The following is a 19,974-nucleotide window of genomic DNA, read 5'->3' as shown; positions in this document are numbered from 1 at the left end:
CCTTAGCATTTGGCTTTTCTCATCCACAGAAGAGAAGTAGAAAACAGTATTTCAAAATGAAAAGTATTCAGTTAAAGAGAACCAGCTATTTTAATTGAAATGTATTCAATGAAAGAGTCAATAGACGCAGGTGAACAGTTAAGTCTGAGGCAGAGTCAAAGGTGAAAAGCAGAGCCTGGGTTGGAAAAGCAGCTGTGACCATTGTGACAATCAGAGCCTCCTGAGGACGCGTTCCAAATGCAGACGTGGAACGATGTGCAGTCCAAAAAGCCAGAAGAAGACGGGGGAAGAGACGACAGGGCTGGAGACTAGAAAAATAGGGTAAAAATAGCACTGAAAATGGAAAGAAAAGCCGCTTAGAAGCTGCCTGCCTTTTACTCTCAAGAGGAAAAACTCAGAAATATGAGGAAAAAAAATCCCACCTGTTCTTTAAAGAGTCTTTCCACCTCAAAATCAACTTTGAAAGGCAACTTTCTATTCAGATTGTCAGTACACCTCGCTTTGCGTCGTTCCCTCTGAAACCCAGCCCTGTGTGTGGCAAATGAGACCCACTGCGGACTGCTGGGTAAAATCATCAGCAAATGTAAGTCTGTCGGTTTTCAGCCTATAGAAAGATGTGCAGCATTTCTCCTATTGAGCAGGAAATGTCAGCAAGGTAGGAAAGGGCATTTGAAACTCCTAACACCACCTCAGAAAATCACAGAATGTGTTTCTAGCTTTTATCCATTTCAAAAACTGAACTGAACAAAAATTATCTGGAGAATATGAGTGAGCTGACATAGATCCCACTGATGGAACACGATCACACCTGATGAAATGTGTAGGGGAGAAGCGAATGTGTAACACGGGGGAGCACGCGTTCCCAGGACGCTGCCGAGTGCACTTCACATCAGCCCTGAGACGTGAATTTCTCAAACAAACATGAGGAAATGGACTTGGAGAAATCAAGCCTCTTGCCGGGTATCATGTGGGGAGTGGAGGGCAGAGGTGTGAACATATGGTGTTACATATTCTGGAACCCGTGGCATTCCATCGTGTGCTGTGTTTTACAGATGGTAGTTCTGATCCACACAAACCTTTGTAAGGCAGGTGGAGTTGTTCTTCCCTTCCTGATGAGAAATCGGAGTCCCAGGAAACTGAATCGTTTATCCAAACTGACACAGCCAATAACCTTGGACATAAGCCTACTGGACTTCAAAATACATGAGACCCCCGTTTGGTTTTCTTTTTTTAACTCCACTGACATCAACAGGGTTATGAAGCTTTGATACGGCACCTAGTTCACTGTGGATGGTTAAACATTGGTGCTCTCTTTTCTGTTTGATCGTAGACAAGGAGGTCATTTAACGCCACTGCTCTGTCTGGAGCTAGCTAAACGCGTTGCTCATTCACTAGGGGATCTGCCATTCCTTGCTGGTTTATCTCACAGGGTATGCCTAACAGGGCAGACCTCATTCGTGGGATAACCCATCCCGAACTCATCACATATTTTTTTGAGACGGAGTCTTGCTCTGTCCCCAGGCTGGAGTGCAGTGGCAGGATCTTGGCCCGCTGCAACCTCCACCTCCCAGGTTGGAGTGATTCTCCTGCCTCAGCCTCCCAAGTAGCTGGTACTACAGGTGCGCACCACCACGCCCAGCTAACCTTTGTATTTTTTAGTAGAGATGGGGGTTTCACCATGTTGGCCAGGATGGTCTCGATCTCCTGACCTCGTGATCCGCCCGCCTCAGCCTCCTGAAGTGCTGGGATTACAGGCGTCAGCCACAGCACCCAGCCTATCACATTTTTTTAAACGCAGTAAAGAAGTGTCTGCAGACAGTGCCTGGGGATCAGTAAAGCAGCATGACTTCCCCAGAGTGAGATCTCAGAAAGGAACAGTCTCAGGAAGCCTGAGTCCACCATGGGTGAGTGTCGGTCCAGCTCCCCTGTACCTGACAGCAGATCGATTCTAATCTAATCACCAGATTAGAACCTCAGGGTCATGCTTCGTCTGTGTCCTGGAGGGAATCTCAGGGATGATCTAATTTACTGTCCTAATTTTTCAGATGAGAAAATTGAGACCCTGAAAGGTAAAATGGCTAGCTAGGTTCACAGGATGCTAAGGGGAAAACAGGAAATAGAACTCCCCTTGTGGAGGGGGAAGCATGTCCAATATTCCTTCCCATCTGCAGCCAGCAGTCCAGGGACTGACCAACACTCACAACTCAGTAGCAGGGGTGAGCAGTTGCTCTGAGGTCCACGGTGGCCAGAGTGAGGCCATCAGTGTGTGGAACAGTGTGGGGCTGACCCTCCACATGGAGCACCATCACTGTACTCACTCTTGGGGGTGTGCCCCTGCATGCACTGACGCAGCTCAGAAGGAACAGCTCCATCCACGGCGATGCAGTCCACAGCAGCAGTCATTTCTCATCTTCCTGTAGACAGTCAGAGTCAGACAGAGTTTCAGGAACGAACATTCATACAACATGCCTTATATTCCAGAGGGCAGCTCTAGCACTTTTCACCCACCCACTATCTTACTCCACCCTCCACCTTATCCAGTTATGTGATCAGACTGCCCTGCCTGGGTCACCACCTCCACTCCACAGGAGAGAAACTCAGGCTCCCAAAAGGCAAGTGATTTTCTGCCCCGTGAGGAAGCGGATGAACCACCAACGGAGAGCTGGGTCTGTGTGATTCCAAAGCCCAGACACCCTGAGACGTTTCTAGGAGAGCAATATCCCGCTGCTGATGAATCCGAAGAACAAGGAAAACTCCTTTTTCCCAGTTTGTGATTCAGAGCGAAGGCGGTGGAAGATTTTTGTTGCTGTTGTTATTTAATTAGGGACTAATATTGGAGTAAAACGGCAAGATGAAACCCGAGCTGGTAAGTCCGTGGAAAAACGGACACTTAGACCGCATTTATGTATCTACAGTCAACGCTGACAGAGCCTAGGGTAACAGAGCACACAGGAATGGGGATTACCCCGGGAACGAAGTCTCCATTAAGCCTTGCTTGAGGAGAGAATGAAAGGCTCGGACACCTGTCAGGTTCAGGCAGACTTCACTCAGGATGGAAGGAGTTATGTGCTCTTTTTCCTCATAATCCAAGTGACCAGAATGAGAGCAGATTACTTCGTCTGGGAACTCCGTGGGTGAGAAACCCCATTAGGGTGCGCAAGCAACGTGGAGTGACGTGTGTCACGCACACAACCTCTCGGGGTCAAATCAAGGCCTGGCTCCTTGGAGTTTCTTCCTACGCAAAAGAAACCGTTGCCAGAAATCTTAAAATGTCATTAAACCACATTTAGCTCTTGGTTTCAGGGTCACTCTTAAAAGGAACTGGTTAGCACGGGAGTTGCGTTTGATAAGCAAAGCCAGCTGGTACTTTACAAACTGCCCTTTCTGCCTCACCAGATGAAGAAAGAGCATCCGAGAAGCTGGCAACTGTGTCAGATTTTCATTTTCCTTCTCTTCTTGGGTGGAACAGTTCACACTAACTACCTCACATTGGAAGAACAGGAGCTCCAGCCCGGCCTTTACTGAAGCCCTTCCTCTTCCTGGCTGGCACCTGCCATCAGGTTGGTAATATTTTGCCACACTTCATAGAGGCACAGATAGACATACGTGGGCCCGCCAAAGGCAGTGCGTTCTACTTTTTCTTTTATTAAACATATTATTTGGCAATGTGTTTTTTCCACCCAATAGGATATTTGGGGGATTTGTCCATGCCACAGAGATCTACCTTACCATAGCTATCTCCTATCTGAGATTAGAGCTGCTTCCTCCAGCTTGGGTCCCAGAGCAGGAACACACCCAAGGCTGACCAGAGCCGACCTGAGCCCCCCACATGGAATGGCTGAGAAAGAGGCAGTTAGTGCTGTAACACACTGGAATCGTGGGGTCCCTCGATGCCACAGCAAAGGTGGAAATGGCAAGCAAACCCTGGGAAGTGGAATTGCTGAGTCTAACTCTATTCCACAAACGTTCTGAAGAGAGATGTTCTGAATATACTGGTCTGGATTCTGGAGACCACAGTCAGAAGCAGCAGTGAAGGAAGCCAAGTTCCCTGGGCCAGGGTCCTTACATCTTGTGAATGCTATCCTTCTTAAAGTTTTAATAGACGCTAAAAAATTGCCCTTCTCTCAACTGTTTATTGGTGAAGATAGAAAAAGGAAATCCATGGTGCTTTCTCTTTCCAGATTTTCTCTTCTATTTCCCAATCTTTAAAAAAAAAAATTCTCACTCCAAGCATGAGCTCAGCAAATCTGGATGTCAACCGGCCAGCCCCTTCCCCAATAATAATCCCGTGGATAATCCCCTCGGCAGCCCTGACTTCAGCGTACCGCTGACTTCACTCCCCTGTGTGAAGGGCAGACTTGGCTTTACTACACCCCAGCATCACACACGTGAGATTATGGAAGGTCATTGTTTAGTGGCATGTCTCCTAGGCAGGAGCAGGCCTTTCTGTGGTGGCATTGCCATGCTAGGCCACGAAGCCCACGGCTATCTGTGGAGTGGGACGAGCAAAATGACCAGCCTGACAGCCACTGGTGGGGTGGGAGTGTGGAGAGAGGGAGATCCTGACTCCAGAGCTCGTCCTGGCCAGGCCAAGGAGGCAGACAGCACTCTCACCGCCATTGTCCTGACGTCCTGGCTGCACAATGAGCCCTGCCCCTGCATGCCTTCCAAGGCACACACTTGTTCCCGGTCCCTTCCTGTTTGTTCTACTCTTCAACGTCAGTGTCGTGTTGAGTCAGGGGCCGTCCAGAAGTACTTGCCCGGGCTCCTGATGCCTTCCTTAATGGGCAATGGCTTTCAAACTCTTCTTCAGAGAAGTTGAGGCCAGCTACTCCTCTCAAAAAAGACACGCATCCTTCAAAACACGGAGGTGGTGCTTCATTAGAAACTAGCTGCTGCTTCTTAGGAGCACCGCAGGGAGGAGGGAACATGTCCGCTTCCTCTTGAACCTAGAAGGCAGCACTTATTTTAAGAGTTAAGGCTGAGTGCAGTGGCTCACGCCTCTAATCCCAGCACTTTGGGAGGGTGGATCACCTGAGATCAGGACTTTGAGACCAGCCTGGCCAACAAGGTGAAACCCTGTTTCTACTAAAAATACAAGAATTAGCCAGGCATGGTGGCAGGTGCCTATAGTCACAGCTACTTAGGAGGCCGAGACAGGAGAACTGCTTGAACCCGGGAGGCAAAGGTTGCAATGAGCCAAGATCGCACCACAACACTCCAGCCTGGACGACAGAGCAAGACTGTCTCAAAATAAATAAATAAATAAATAAGAGCAATTTTGGGCTTACAGAAAAAATGAGCATACAGCACAGAGTTCTATCTATACCTACTTTTCTCCCCCAGACACACACACACGGTTTACCCTAGTATTAGCATCTTGGATTAGTGTGAGACTTCGGTTACAGTTGATAAGCCAATACATACATTATTATTAACTAAAGTTCATCATTTACATGAGGGTTTATTCTTTGTATTGTACATTCTTTGGGTTTTGACAAACTTAGCATGATTTGTATTCACCAATACTGCATCCTATAAGATAATTGTACTGCCCTAAACATTTCTGTGCTCTACCTATTCATCCCTCCTGACTCGGCTGTTCCCTGCGTCCACAGTTCTGCCTTTTCCAGAATATCAGGTAGTTGGAATCATGCAGTACGAAGTCTTTTCAAATTGGCCTCTTTTACTGAGCACTATGCATTTGAGTTTTCTTTATGTATGTTTGCAGCACGATGGCTCATCTACTCTTTATCACTAAGCAGTAATTCATTATATGGGTGCAGCACAGTTTATCCTTCATCCGTGAACCTACTGAAGGATGTCTTGGTTGCTTTCCATTTTGGTAATTATGAACAGAACTGCTAAAATACTTGCGTGCAGGTTTTTGTACAGACAGAAGTTTTCAACTCATTTCGGTAAAGACCGAGGGGTATAAAGTTGGGTCATATGTAAGCATATGTTTAATTGTGCAAGAAATGGCCAAAATCTCTTCCCAGCTGGCTGTGTGGGAAGTGACCATTTGTATTACCAACAACAGAGAATGAAAATGCCTGCTGCCCCTTATCCTTGCCAGCATTTGATGTTGTCAATGTTTGGCTTTTAACCATTTTAATAGATATACAGGAATAGCTCATTGTTGCTTTAATTTACAATTTTCTAACAACATGTGATGTTAAGAAGCTTTTCATATGCTGATTTGCCATCTTGTCATCTGATGTGGTGCGCGGTTCACATCTTTTGCCTGTTTTTTTCTATTGTTGAGTTTTAACAGTTCTTTGTACATTCTGGATGCAAGTCCTTTATCAGATCTGCAAATATTTTCTCCAAGTCTGTGGCTTCTCATTTTATTTCCTTAACAGTGTCTTTTGCTGAGCAAAAGTTTTTAATTTTAATAAGGTCCAACTCATCAAATTTTTCTTTCAGGGATTGCCCTCTTGGCATTGTATCTAAGAAGTCATCACCCAATTCAAGGTCACTTCGATCTTCTCTTATGCTGTCTTCTACAGGTTTCATTGTTTTGTGTTTTACATTTAGGTCTCTGATCTCTCTTAGGTTAATTTTAGAGGAAACTGTGAGGTCTATGTCTAGATTTTGTGGTTGTTGCTGCTGTTTGTGGATTTCTATTTCTTCTAGCCCCGTTTGTTGAGAAGACCATCCTTTCTCTATTGAGATGCTTTTTTGCTCCTTTGTCAAAGAATATCAGTTGTCTATATTTATGCAGACCTTTTTCGGGCTCTCTGTTCTGTTTCATAATCTCTCCATTCTTTCACTGTCTTGATTACTGTGGCTTTACAGTCTTTAAGTCAGGTGGTGTCAGTCCGCTGAATTTTCTTTTTCAATATTGTGTTGGCTATTCTGGTCTTTTGCTTTTACATAAAACTTTAGAATTAGTATGTTGATATCCACAAAATAACTTGCTGGAAATGTTACTGGGCATGCATTGAATCTCTATATTTAGTTGGAGGAAACTGACATCTTGATAATATTCCAGATACATGGAAGATCATTCTGTATATTTAAATCCTCTTTGATTTGTTTCATCACAGTTTTATAGTTTTCCTTATATAGATTTTGCACATATTTTGATAAATCTGGTACTTTTTTGTTAGACTTATACTTGTATTTGAGTGTCAATGTAAATTTAATTTCAAATTTCAATTGTTCCTGGCTGGCGTATGAGAAAGCAGCTGACTTCACATATTAAGCTTACAGCTCGCAATCTTGCTTTAATCACGTAGTTTCAGGAGTTTGTTACTGTTGGTTTTTTGAGATTTTTCTACAAAGACAACCGTGTTACCTGAGAACAAAGTTTTCTTTCTTCCTTTACATATACGTACCTTCCATTTTCTTTTTTTGCCTTGGTGCATTAACTAGGACTTGCAGGTGAATAGGCGTGGTGAGAGGAGACCCTCCTTCTTTCTTTCTGGCTTAATACCAAGGCAGCTATGTATGCTCACCATTAAGTATGATGTAACTGTAGAATTTTTTAGATGTATTTTATGGATTTGAGAGCGTTCCTTAGCATTTCTACTTCGTTGTGAGTTCTTGGCACTAACGGGTGTTGGATTTCCCTAAATGCACCTTCTGCACCCCTTGGTACAGGCATATCATATCCTGGAATAAATGCCACTTGGTCGTGACCTGTAATTTGTTTTACACATTGTTGAGTCCAACTTGCTAATATTTCGTTGAAGGTTTTTCTCTTAATTCTCTTCTACTTCAAAATAGTTCAAAATTCCTCCTGAACTTTGACCAAGGAGGATTCCTCACTGACCAATTTTGACCAATGAGTTAATGATAAGGGTTGTTACATTTCCAAATATTTTAGAATTTTTTAGATATCTTCTGTTATTGCTTTTTATTTTACATGATACGCAGTCTTTTTATGATTTTTATTCTTTCAGATTTAACTTTTTAAAATATGCTTTTAATTGTTTTTGTACTGATATGAAATACGGTGTATCTTAGTGAATGTTTCATGTTTCTCCTGCTGTTATTGGGGTTGCCTTATGCATCCATTCAGTTAGGTGGGTTATTAATCTTTCTGGTCATCTGACATTACTATTTTCTGTCTGCTGGTACGGTCATAGCAGGTACTGGAAAAGGAGCATTGAAGTCTCCAAGTATAATTACAGATTTGTCTATTCCTGTTTTCAAATCTACCAGTTTTTAGCCTTATGTAACTTAAATTCTGTTGTTAAGTCATTTCATAGTGTTTCATTCTTAAAGGATGATACCAGAACATACCTATATTTCTGAGTTGACAGGTTTTTTTTTTTTAATGTTTGAGCATTTTAATTATGTTATTACCCCATTTTTATCTGGCAAGCATGATTTTGGAAAATTCTCAACCATGATTTTTTCAGTTATTTCTTCTCTGATGTCTCTTTTGTTTATTTCTGGCTTTTCCAAATCCTTATGTATTAACTCACACAGCTTTTTTGCTTTGTGGAGTTTTCTCTTTCCCTTTATTCTTTTTCTTTCCTTCTTGCCTTTCATGTTCAGCCGTTTTTATTTTACTTCGTACTGTTTCTAAGCTCCCCGATTCTTCGTTCGGCTGTGCTGAGTGTAATGAAGAACGTGCGGACACCATTCTTCACGTCCTCAACTGCGTGTGGTGTTGAGACTTCCCCGTATGATAGTTCCCACATTCATGCATACCTGGGTTTGGTTCTGGTTGCTTTGTCTCTTCAAACTATGCTTTTTCTTGCCTTTTTGTTTGTTCTACAATTTTTCTGTTGAAAGTCAGACATACCACATAAAAAGTGGCTCAGGCCTGTAATCCCAGCACTTTGGGAGGCCGAGGCGGGTGGATCACGAGGTCAAGAGATCGAGACCATCCTGGTCAACATGGTGAAACCCCATCTCTACTAAAAATACAAAAAATTAGCTGGGCATGGTGGCACGTGCCTGTAATCCCAGCTACTCAGGAGGCTGAGGCAGGAGAATTGCCTGAACCCAGGAGGCGGAGGTTGCAGTGAGCCGAGATCGCGCCATTGTACTCCAGCCTGGGTAACAAGAGCAAAACTCCGTCTCAATTAAAAAAAAAAAATTAGATATTGAGTAAATAGTTTTCAGGCTTTGAGACAAGCATGGCGCTCCTTCCCTTAAGCCCATGTATAGGGCCGATTTTGCATTAGTGAACTCACAGGCTGGGCTGGGTTAGTTTATCGTTGCCAGGGTTACCGCAGTGCATACGAAGGCTCAGATTCAGCTCATTCAAAGATGCCTGGCTTGTCTCACCACCGCACGGGGTGCTGCCCTTTGTGCTGCTTCCCACAGAGTCTGCTGCTCTCCGAGTTAGACCCCAGGGTGGTTCCTGTCCAACTCTTGTCATGGAGGTGTGGGTTGTAGGACTTATGTATTCTCTCTGTTTTGACCTACATGCCTGTGGTGTGGTTAGTTGATCATAAATTCCTTAAGAATTAAAGCATCTTTGATTGGAATCTTTCTAAGTAGAAATACGCTAAAGTCTACTAGGAAGAAATGTGACATCAGTTGCTCCGTAGGCATTTTTAGATTATTTTTTCCCAGTTCCTAAGCCCAAGGCCAGTGCACATAACTGAAGTTCTCTGGTTGAAGGAGATGCTTGTTTGTTTTGAAGGAGAACCCTGGCTGAGGCTACAGACATGCGCTGCGAATCTGTACCTTCCCCAGAAAGACTTGTTTCTGTCTGCCAGAGTAACTATGCACTGGAAAGGAAAATATTCACATGCTCACTCCCAGGTCCCCAGAAAGTCAGTGTGGTCTATCATTAAGAGTAGGTGCCATCATAGGTCACAGAGGTGAAACACAGTCTTAACTTGAATTTAACTCACACTGGCTCCTATGGCTTGTGGACACACCGTGAGGTAAGTTTTTCAGTCCCAGAATGTAACTGGGACTAGTCATGCTTAGTGACATGCAGAGTTCTCACATTAGCTTCCCAGTGTGTAATGAATGTGATTTTAGCAGGAAAGACCCTTGCTTGTGCACTCTCCAAGTTATTAATGAAGGAAGATCACATTCCAGGGGAAACTTCAGAGACTAATGCCACCATAAAGTTCTTGAAAAATCAAGGTGTTGTGCTTCTCAGTAGATTCGACGTAAGTCTCCTTTATGACTACGGAAACAGACTGTAAAGATCTTGGAGGGTGGTCAGGGATTGCTGAACACTTACTCAGCAGAGATGTTGATCAGAACACAGTATTTTAACTGCAGTAAACCAGTGAAGTGCCTGGCACCTGCTGCTTAGCCACTGACCTAGCATTTCCCCACCTAAATCTTATCAGCGAAGATCATTGTTTCATGCAGCTTGCCTTTGACAAGAGCAGCAATGTACCTTTGGTGTCTTCCTCCAGGCTAGGTTTGCTGTCCTATTCTCTTTTGGCATATTGTTTTGAGAGGCTCTGATTTTGTGAATTATCCACAGAATCTCACACTGATCCATGATAGTAATTTCATCACACGAATTGGATCTTCAGAGTAGGAGGCAGCAGCAGACTCGGTCAGACCTGTGCATATCGCAGGCTGAGAAATAAATCCTACAAAAGTTTAGGGATCTGACATATTAGTGAGGTATCCAGGGACATATGGAAAAAAGAATAAAATACAAAGCATTTTTAAAAACGTTTTTTTAACTTCTTTTAAAAAAAAAGAAGTGCAAAAGTTGAGGGTTTCAGAAGACTCAGCAAGTCCAAACATAGCAGGCATGTAAATGGGGAAAGCTCCTGAAACCCTGCCAAGGTCAATGAGTGTTCACAAAACCTGTTTATCAAGGAGAAAGTAATTTTCTCACGTATCGTGATATCTGCAAAGACATGACTGACCTTCAAATATCTTCAGTCATATTAGGGGTCAAGATTGGATTTATTTTTGTTAGAGAATCAGCAACTGACAGGAAATTCTGACGGTTTTACTATTTCTGGGTGTACCTCAGGGTGCAACTTGTTTTTGGGGAAACGGAATGCTACCCATGAAGCACATAAAGACATAAGGGAAGACGTCAGTTTTGCCACAAATAACCCACGTCAGGAATTGCTTTCGTCTCTGCTTTCTTGGCTTTGCTAGGTTTGGAGGCTCCGTTGATAAGGGAAGGACGCTTCCAGCAGAGAACAAAGTCATGGCAGCATTTTTGTTTTGTTTTGTTTTTCTGTTTTTGGAGTCTCACACTGTCACCCAGGCTGGAGCTCAGTGGCCCAATCTCAGCTCACTGTAATCTCCACCTCCTGGGTTCAAGCAATTCTCCTGCCTCAGCCTCCTGAGTAGCTGGGACTACAGGCATGCATGACCATGCCCAGCTAATTTTTTTTTGTATTTTAGTAGAGACGGGGTTTCACCATGTGGGCCAGAATGGCCTCGATCTCCTGATCTCGTGATCCACCTGTCTCAGCCTCCCAAAGTGCTGAGATTACAGGTATGAGCCACCGTGCCCGGCTGCCATGGTGGTGTTAAACTGAGACCACCCATTTAGGGATCTACGTGCCACTGGCACCACATGCAGATGAGGTGGCTGGCTGAACCACTCAGGGCCTGTAGCTTTCAGGTGAGTATGACTGAATCAACGTCTCCCCGTTATGATCCTGTAGCTGATGGGACTCAGTCATTTCCCTGGGACAGAACCTTGGTTTTCCATACAGATGCAGAAATACTTAATGTTGACAAAGAAAAGTGGCGGGCTCTGCTGGGCCATCGGCTTTCGCCCTTCCAGACCTGCCCTCCACTTTGAGCACGTGTCTGTGCCCAGGATGTGCTGGGTCTGTGGGTGGTGTGAGGAGGGAGTCGGATCAGGCCACTGGACCCCTCCAGGGCAGGCCACTTGGGTGGCAGTGACTGCTTTTCTACTCCAGGAGCACAGCTTCTTGTATCTTTCTCTTCTAACAGCAGTTTCCCTGCTGATGTTTTGTGGCCCCTCTTTCTAGTGGTTGGCCCTGGAAAAAGTGCCAGCAAAGTTCCTCACGGTTCTTTGCTGTTTTCCATCACTGTACCCATGTTATTGTAAATTATTGTTTCATTAAAGCTTTCCTCAGTCTGCCACCTATGTCCTATCAGGAGACTGAAACAATATCAGAATATCAGAAAACACCGGAATATGACCACAACCCTAACGAAACCACTTTCTGACGGCTGCGAGTTTTCTGAGCTCCCCTTCACTGCAGTTGTTCAGGAAGGCTGGTTACGTGACCTCAAACCACAGACAAAGTACAGAACTAAGTAATCAGTTAAGCTGGGTGGTCGCCCCTAAGAACTGTGCAGAGAAACTCAGATAGTTGATGGTCAATGGACTAAATGAGCTTCTGTTTTCCTCATGCCAGCACCGACTCTTATAGGTTCCCATCTGGCTTGCGGACTCAATTTTATGGGTTTTCTCTTAACCAAATGTGTGTGATGTAGTGACGTTTGAGACTCTGGCCTTGGTGGTTTTTATAAGGCAGCTAAAACAACGCCACGTCTTACTGTGTTCCCAAGTCAGAATGAAGAGAATGCAAGAGAATACAAATGTGGAAACAGACATAGCTGATCTGTTCTATCTCCATTGTAAAATACAGTTCAGAAATGCAGGTCAAGAATGGATAATATGGCTGGGCACAGTGGCTCATGCCTATAATCCCAGCACTTTGGGAGGCCAAGGTGGGAGGATTGTTTGAACCCAAGAGTTTGAGATCAGCCTGAATGGCCTAGGGAGACTTCATCTCTACAAAAATGTGTAATAATTAGCCAGGCACAGTGGCGTGCACCTGTAGTTCCAGCTACAAGGGGCTGAGGCAGGAGGAATGCTTGAACTCAGGAGTTAGACATTCAGTGAGCCCTGATCATGTCACTCCACTCCAGCCTGGGCAACAGAGACCCTACCAACAACAAAACAAAAAGAATGAATAATAACCGAAATTTAGAAATAAATTCAGTAGAGACACAACAGCAGTGCAAAAGATGCAGGACGGATTAGACTGCTTGGTATGCGATGCTTCTATTCCTTCTCCGTGACAGCTTAGGGTAAGATAGAAGGCGCTAGAAGTGTATGAAAAGAAAGATTAAGCAAAGCCAGGGTTAGAACCTGTAATGCTATAGTTCGTTAAATCAGGAAGTGACTCTTAGGTAATCACATGAGGTTTTGTTTTCTGACCTTTTGCCTTCTATGTCACAAAATATTTTCGGTATTCAGAGGAGTGTCTGATATACAGTAATTCTGAATAGCTGTTCGTCGTGTGCAAGAATAATACTTCCACTGGAAATTTCAGAGGTGAGCCTAGCAATTCCCGCTGTGGTCAGGGTAGCTCCGTCACATTAGAGAAGACATTAATGAATGTGTAAAGCAGTTGACTTCTCAGAAAGAACTAAACTCTCTCACATGTGTAACCAAAACTCTGACCCAGGCCCATGAGAAGCTACTCATGTATGCCAGGCACATGGGGGAGGGGAGGCAGGGAGACAAGGCCACTCAAAGCCGGATGACCAGGAGAAGCTTGAACTTTCTCTAACTCTTCAAAAGACCACACTCAACTCCATTTCTTATTGCCTTATACTTTTTCATGGAGTAGCCTCATCACCCTGAACAGCACAGTCGTTAAGCACCTCATTCAGTCAGAGAGTCAAAGTTTCCTGCGTGGTACAAAGCTATGCTCTTTGGCCCCAGTGATTCTACAAGGTGGTGGAAATTCCATACTTTTACATTCGTCTGTGTATGTTTCATTTCCCTCATCGTGATGGTACACATGTGATTTCACTGGAGCTTCAGGAGCCCCTTGTGGATGAGAGGATTCGCCCTGCCGTGGATCCCGGCTTTCTCCAGGGAGAGTCAGGTGGCCCACGCTGCTCATCCTGAGGTTCTGAGCAGAGCCCACCTCCTGCCACGCGGTCACTGAGTAGCCTGCCAGGTTCTGACCCTAACGCTAACCGTTCTCAGCAGTCACACTCATGCAAAGACATTTGAGAACAGAAGTGCCAGTGCTAATCCAAACGCATTGTTTTCAGGCACAAAATTGATTTTGCAGTGGGGTTGGCAAGGATGTACTTAACTTGCCAAACGTTCTGAAATGGATCTCCGAATTTGAGATGTTTCTTGGTAGCCTGGGAAGTGCAATTCTATCTGAATCTCGGAATATTACACAGTTGCATCTATTTTCAGGTAAGTAGTGAGAACGCCAGGCATTTTAACGGAAAGTCACCTGTCCCTAAGAACACAGAGGATTTACTCTTTCATCGTTAGCACTGGTAACCATGGCAGCACAGCGCAGTGCTGGTAGAAGATTATTTCTAAGATAACTCCTCAAGGCTGTTTAGACTTAGCACAAATTACAGACTACAGTTTTGTGGCATCGTCTTACGGTGGTATCCAGGCTTCATCATTTAAAACCCTCAGACTCAAGAGCTGCATAGGACCGAAGAACAGGACTTAGGAGAGTGTCCATAGAAACTGTTATTCACGTCTTTTCACAGTTAGCCAAGTTCTCAGCCAACGACCCTGCAATAGAATCTCCCGGAAACTCTAAAAATGCGTATGCCTGGGCCCTCACGGTATCGGAATGTCTGGGGTGCGGAGCAGTCTGCACGTTTTCTCAAAGATTCCCTGGCGATTCTAGTGTGCACCCAGGAATAGTGCATTTAGCTTTTCTGCAACACGATGAATCAAGGGATTACATTTTTATACCCGAAAGCCCTGGCCAATTTTTCGTGAGCATAGCACAGTCATCATCTCTTCCATTAGTATACGTGCAGAGACCAGGAACCAGGCATTTTCTGAGAAGTAATTACCCTCCGTGGAGAAGATAAGGTTGTCAATAGGGAGAAGGTGATGAAGCGAAGGCCAGGGTATCTTAGCTCCTCTGAGTTCCCCGGCTGTAGGCAGAATGTCGTCCTGAAAACAGCACCATCAAATGAGCTACCTTGAGGAAGGAAAAAAAGGAGACTGAAGTGCTCTCTCAGCACATCTCCTTCCCAAGTATATTTATTGGTTTCTATTATCAACTATAAATCAAGTTGGATTTAGAGCTACGTTCTGCTTATATCAGGACTTTTCAGCTACTCAATCAGAATTCCTTAATGTAATTTTATTTTTAAAAGTTAATTCAGAAAGTGTATTTCTGGGAACCTACAGCAATTATTCTTGCTTTTGTTGCAAATATATTTATGTGTGTATATATATAAATATAATTTTTTGGGAACAGCCTTCAACTGTAACCACTAAAATGTCAGTAAATGCAGTAACTATCTGATTGGATGAGACTCTCAACTAAAACCCAGTCTTCCTAACATCGAAGCCGTCCGGTAACAGGACTGATTGACAACCCTCCTAACAGGAGCTTCCACATACGTTACCAGGCCTGCGCACTCCGAATTGCAGCCTTATCAAAAGATACTCTGAAAAGGCTGATTGGTTCTGATTCACCTAAAAACACTTGCCAGCATGCATCAAAATAGAGAAAAGTGGAATACCCTTACCCAGCACCCTCTATGCTGTGTTCTGTAATATTAATACCAAGGAGAGTTTACATGGAAACTGTCAATCAGATTTCTTTTCTTTTCTTCTCTTTTTTGAATTTTTTTTTTGAGATGGAGTCTTCTCTGTCACCCAGGCTAGAGTGCAGTGGCACCATCTTGGCTCACTGCAACCTCTGCCTCCCATGTTCATGCAATTCTCCTGCCTCAGCCTCCTGAGTAGCTGGGATTACAGGCATGCGCCACCATGCCCAGCTAATTTTTTTTTTTTTTTTTGGTATTTTTAGTAGAGACAGAGTTTTACCATATCGGCAAGGCTGGTCTCAAACTCCTGACCTTGTAATCCACCTGCCTTGGCCTCCCAAAGTGCTGGAATTACAGGCATGAACCACTGTACCACACCCTAGATTTCTTAAGATAGACAAGTGTCAACCTCAGTAGGAAGATTAGCCTTTTAAGAAGAACTGCTTGGACTTAAGGGACTATGGTTATATCCAAAACCCACTAGAAATAGTTTCACTAGGTTTTAAAACAGGATTTATTCTGTTTCTTAATCAATCAATATGTTCAAAAGAGAACAGGGCCATCCTTCCACAAAGAATGAAGCAGTGATGCATCCTGTCTGATGTCATCATCTGGCCTCAGACCGTGCCATGCAGCAGAGGCTGGGAAGGCTTTGAGGCAGCTCCTGCTTCCATGAGAATGTCTAAAATGAATGTCCACAGAAGGGTACACGGACCACGCATGTACTTGTCCTAGAAACTATGGTATCAAAAACTGGCGTGCCAGCTTTTTCTAAATGTTAATCCTATAAGAAGAAAAAGATTTGGCAGCGTCATGGGTAACAGACAATGTGCAGCGGTAGGTGGCCCTAGGATAAATGAAAGGAGCCACAGTTTTTCCTTAGGTGGGTTTGCATTCATGGACAATCTATAGCTTAGTAATAATGCAGGATACCCAAGTGAAACTCCGAGACTGCATGTAAAGACAGGCCACATCATGCCGAACGACATTCAGCTCACAGGGCAGACCGATACAGAGGAGCCAACCCGGGATCGTCTCATGTCCCACGTCTCCAGGACTGTTTTGTGTTGAAAAGGAGCAAAGATGACGATGATGATGAGAGTTAACGTGCATTAGGTGCATCAGCAGCACAGGCTCTGTTCCAAAAACTTCGCTAGTGATATCCCTATTTAATCCTGCAACAACTGTAGGGGTAGGTGTTATTGTCTCTGTTTTACAGGTAACTGAGCCTCAGGGACATTCTTTTATTTTTTTTCTGTAAGAATGCATTGGCCGGGTGCAGTGGCTCACGCCTGTAATCCCAGCTGCGGGGGAGGCTGAGCTGGGAGAATCACTTGAACCCGGGAGGCGGAGGTTGCAGTGAGCAAGATGGCCCCACTGTATTCCAGCCTGAGTGACAGTGAGACTCTGTCTCAAAAAATAAAATAAATAAATGCTTTATTATTAAGTAAAGCCACATACTATGAAAATGCTTTAAAATGCAACAGGATGTGATGTGAAAACACAGCGAGCAAGTGCACAGTGACACATGGCTATCCGAACGAACGCACTAAGTAAGGAATCCACAGTGCCTCCACTCTCGACCCCGTAAAGGAAGGATCTAGGCCACCTCCTCCTCAGCACACTCCTCAAACCCTCCCTCCTCCTCAGCTGTGGCATCCTGGAAGTGTGGGGACTCAGAAACCAGATCCGACACATTAATGTCCCCAAGCCTCAGTTACCGGTAAAATGGAGATAATAATACCTACTTGTCCTATTGTATAACTAGCCAGGATAGGGATAGGAATAAAATCCGAATAAAAATCCTGTATCTACGCCATTCTTCAAGGCAACTACATTGTACGATGCCTGCAGCCTACTCTACTTTCAAGAAATAGAGCAAAATCTTGCACACAAATGAATGGCACTTTCCTGTACGTGCGGCTGGTGCGGCAGCTGGCCACGCTCCTCACGAGGCCTGTCCTTAGCCACTTCTCCCTCCACGTGTGCTAGTATCACCTTCTACATAATCACTGTTATATAAAGGTAATCAGCTCCTGAAGCTCTCGTATTTTTTCTGGCACATGTCCCTCTTGCAGTGTTTAGACCATAGTTATTATCCGTAATGGAATCTGGCATTCTGGTAAACCTTAGTTAACATGGCTCCGAGAAGTCATAAGCATGGCATGTGCAGATTAAAGTATTTCTCCTTTGTCCACATTTCAGGTGACATTTTTCAGATGTCCCACTTAAAGGGACAGGATTAATGCTCTGTGGATATATCCTCTTCTTTTCCAGATCAAAAGAAAGGCTGTGCGATCTGTTACCACTGTCGTTCTGGGGTCACAGATGTGGCAAAGAGCAATGAAGTAGATGATCACAGTCACAGAGTGGGGAAAGCACACTGATCTGCCTGGTCTTCGTCCATGCTGCACTGCAGGCTGTGCAGGAAGCTGGGGAGCTGCGACCACCTCCAAGGCATCAGGACACGTGCCCAGCAGAGCAAGTGGCAGGCCCCAGGCACGGTGTCATCACAGCCTCACTCCAGGGCTGCTTCCTGGGGATGTAGGTTAGGAAAAAAGCAAGCTTTCTAGGGTGCTGTTTCCCCGTTTATCCTTCTATGCAGTCTACAGATATTCACTGAGCACGTACCATGAGCCCAGCAGACATAGCCCCGTCCTCTGTATGCTCAAAGGTTACCAAGGGCATAAATGAGAACACCACCCACGTGATTTACGGGCAGAAGGGGCACTCCTAACCCAATACCGATGCAGCCATTCCCAAAGAGGCCACCTGAGAGCTGAATCTTGAGCGTCTGCTAGTGGTAGCCAGGACCCCAGGCAGAGGTGCCATCCAGATGAGGAAGGAGCAGGTGAAGTGCTTGAACAAACACCACCTGCTCAGGAGGCTTGATGAGACTCAGGTTGAAGAGGCATGCAAGGCTGTGTTTGGGGCAGAAGAGAAAAGTGGGACCAGATAGTGAAGAGCCCTGTGAAAGAAGCTTTCTTAAAAGCAACCAGGTTGCAGTGAGCCGAGATCACACCACTTCACTGCAGCCTGGGTGACAAAGCGAGGCTCTGTCTCAGAAAAAGTCCTGAAGAATACTACAGGGGGAAGAGCACTATCTAATTTGTACAATTGTGGAATGACTGCAGAGCCTATCCAGACATGATTGACGAGTGAGAAAAGCATTTTAGAGGATTACTACTTTGGCACAAGGAAAAAATCACACAGAGGGTTGAAACTGGAGAAAGCAGTGGTGGTGATGGATTGGAACGCAACTGACATGATCTGTGGCATCAGAGAGGAAGGGTGACTCGCAGGCAGAGCTGGTACCTGAGTGGGAGATGGTGGTGCTGAAGGAAGAAGCATGAGGGGACTGAGGACAGGGAGGATGGCATTTCAACCGCAGCTGAAGGTCGGATGCTCCAAAGGTTTGTAAGAGGTTGAGGTGACTCTAAAACACTCTGTCTAAAATTAAAGAAGGACAGAGAGACCTCAATCTGGGAGTTTCTTTTTTGCAGTGAGTTATGGATTAAGTCGTGGGGGTGAATATGTCGCATGAAGAAAATGTTTTCTCACACTGACCAGATCCAAAGGCAGAACCCTGAGGAACACCAGTCTTCACATGGCACCAAGAAAGGTAAGGCAAAAGAAAGACTGGTTGGAAAATAATGTCCTGAGTGGTTGGAAGAAAGCCAGCAGGGTGTCACAAAACGCAAGGGTTCCAACTTTTGCTCAACCATGTAAAATGCTGAAGTCACAAGAAAAATCGCCACTACAAAATCAGGAGAGTGTGGCGTATCCCAAGAGATTCAGCACTCGAGCTGCTTACCTGGAGCAGAAGGCTTCAGATGCCACACACAAGTAGGAACACTTCATAATAATTCAGATGATTTCCCACAGGCAGAGGAGCTCATGGGGCCGGTGGTCAGAAGGGAGCTCCTGCACTCTTCCAGGCTTTTCCTCTACGAACTCACCACATTTTGGCAGGAGGATCCAAGAGAGCTCCCAACGTGATCTGACATGGGGTGGGAGGACTGGCCATCCTGAAGCCTCCCAAGTCCTTCCACAAACAAATGGCAATTCTCAGACCTTGTTTGTGCTGGGGGAAGGAACCTCTGCCCCATCCAGGCTGCTCCAGCCTTCTTGTCACACCAAAGGGAAAAAAGGCCACAGTTCACAGAGGAGAGGGCATAGAGAAAATAGCCTGGGAATGCTGGAGCCGGGACAGGGACCAGGGGCCAGAGAGAACAAAGGCTAAGCACCTTGAGTGCCACTCCTAACACACGTGTGAGGGCCACATCGCTGAGTCACAGGCCCACTAAAAGACTGACATGTAATCACAAAGTTAGAGGATGCCTTTCTCCCTCACTTAATCCCACCAAACCAGCCAAAAAAAAGGAAAAAAAGCAAGCCCATTAGAATAGCAGAAGCCTCTGCTACTGTACATACATCAGACATTAAACACAGCCCAACAGATATTCAAAATACACACGAAAGGCATTCATCTCCGGAACTGCTACTCTACAAAACACGGGCGATTTCCATAAA

At 44.9% G+C, this 19,974-nt stretch overlaps 1 long non-coding RNA gene across 13 annotated transcripts in view; it reads right to left on the bottom strand.

Annotated features, from left to right (window-relative positions):
* Positions 1–19,974, bottom strand: part of LOC103793569 (uncharacterized) — a 179,387-nt gene that overhangs the window by 117,525 nt on the left and 41,888 nt on the right. For 11 of the 13 annotated variants that reach the window (XR_013536497.1, XR_013536509.1, XR_013536505.1 and 8 more), the window contains one exon: positions 2,319–2,414. This is a non-coding gene — a long non-coding RNA (uncharacterized LOC103793569). Of the gene's footprint in view, positions 1–2,318; positions 2,415–2,965; positions 6,252–19,974 lie in introns of those variants that run through there. The other 2 variants (XR_013536507.1, XR_013536510.1) reach the window with 1 other exon arrangement.

Source organism: Callithrix jacchus, chromosome 6 (genome assembly GCF_049354715.1).
Source record: "Callithrix jacchus isolate 240 chromosome 6, calJac240_pri, whole genome shotgun sequence".
NCBI lineage: Eukaryota > Metazoa > Chordata > Mammalia > Primates > Cebidae > Callithrix > Callithrix jacchus.
Note: the sequence above shows the minus strand (reverse complement) of the source record. Positions and strands in the feature narration are given on the sequence as shown.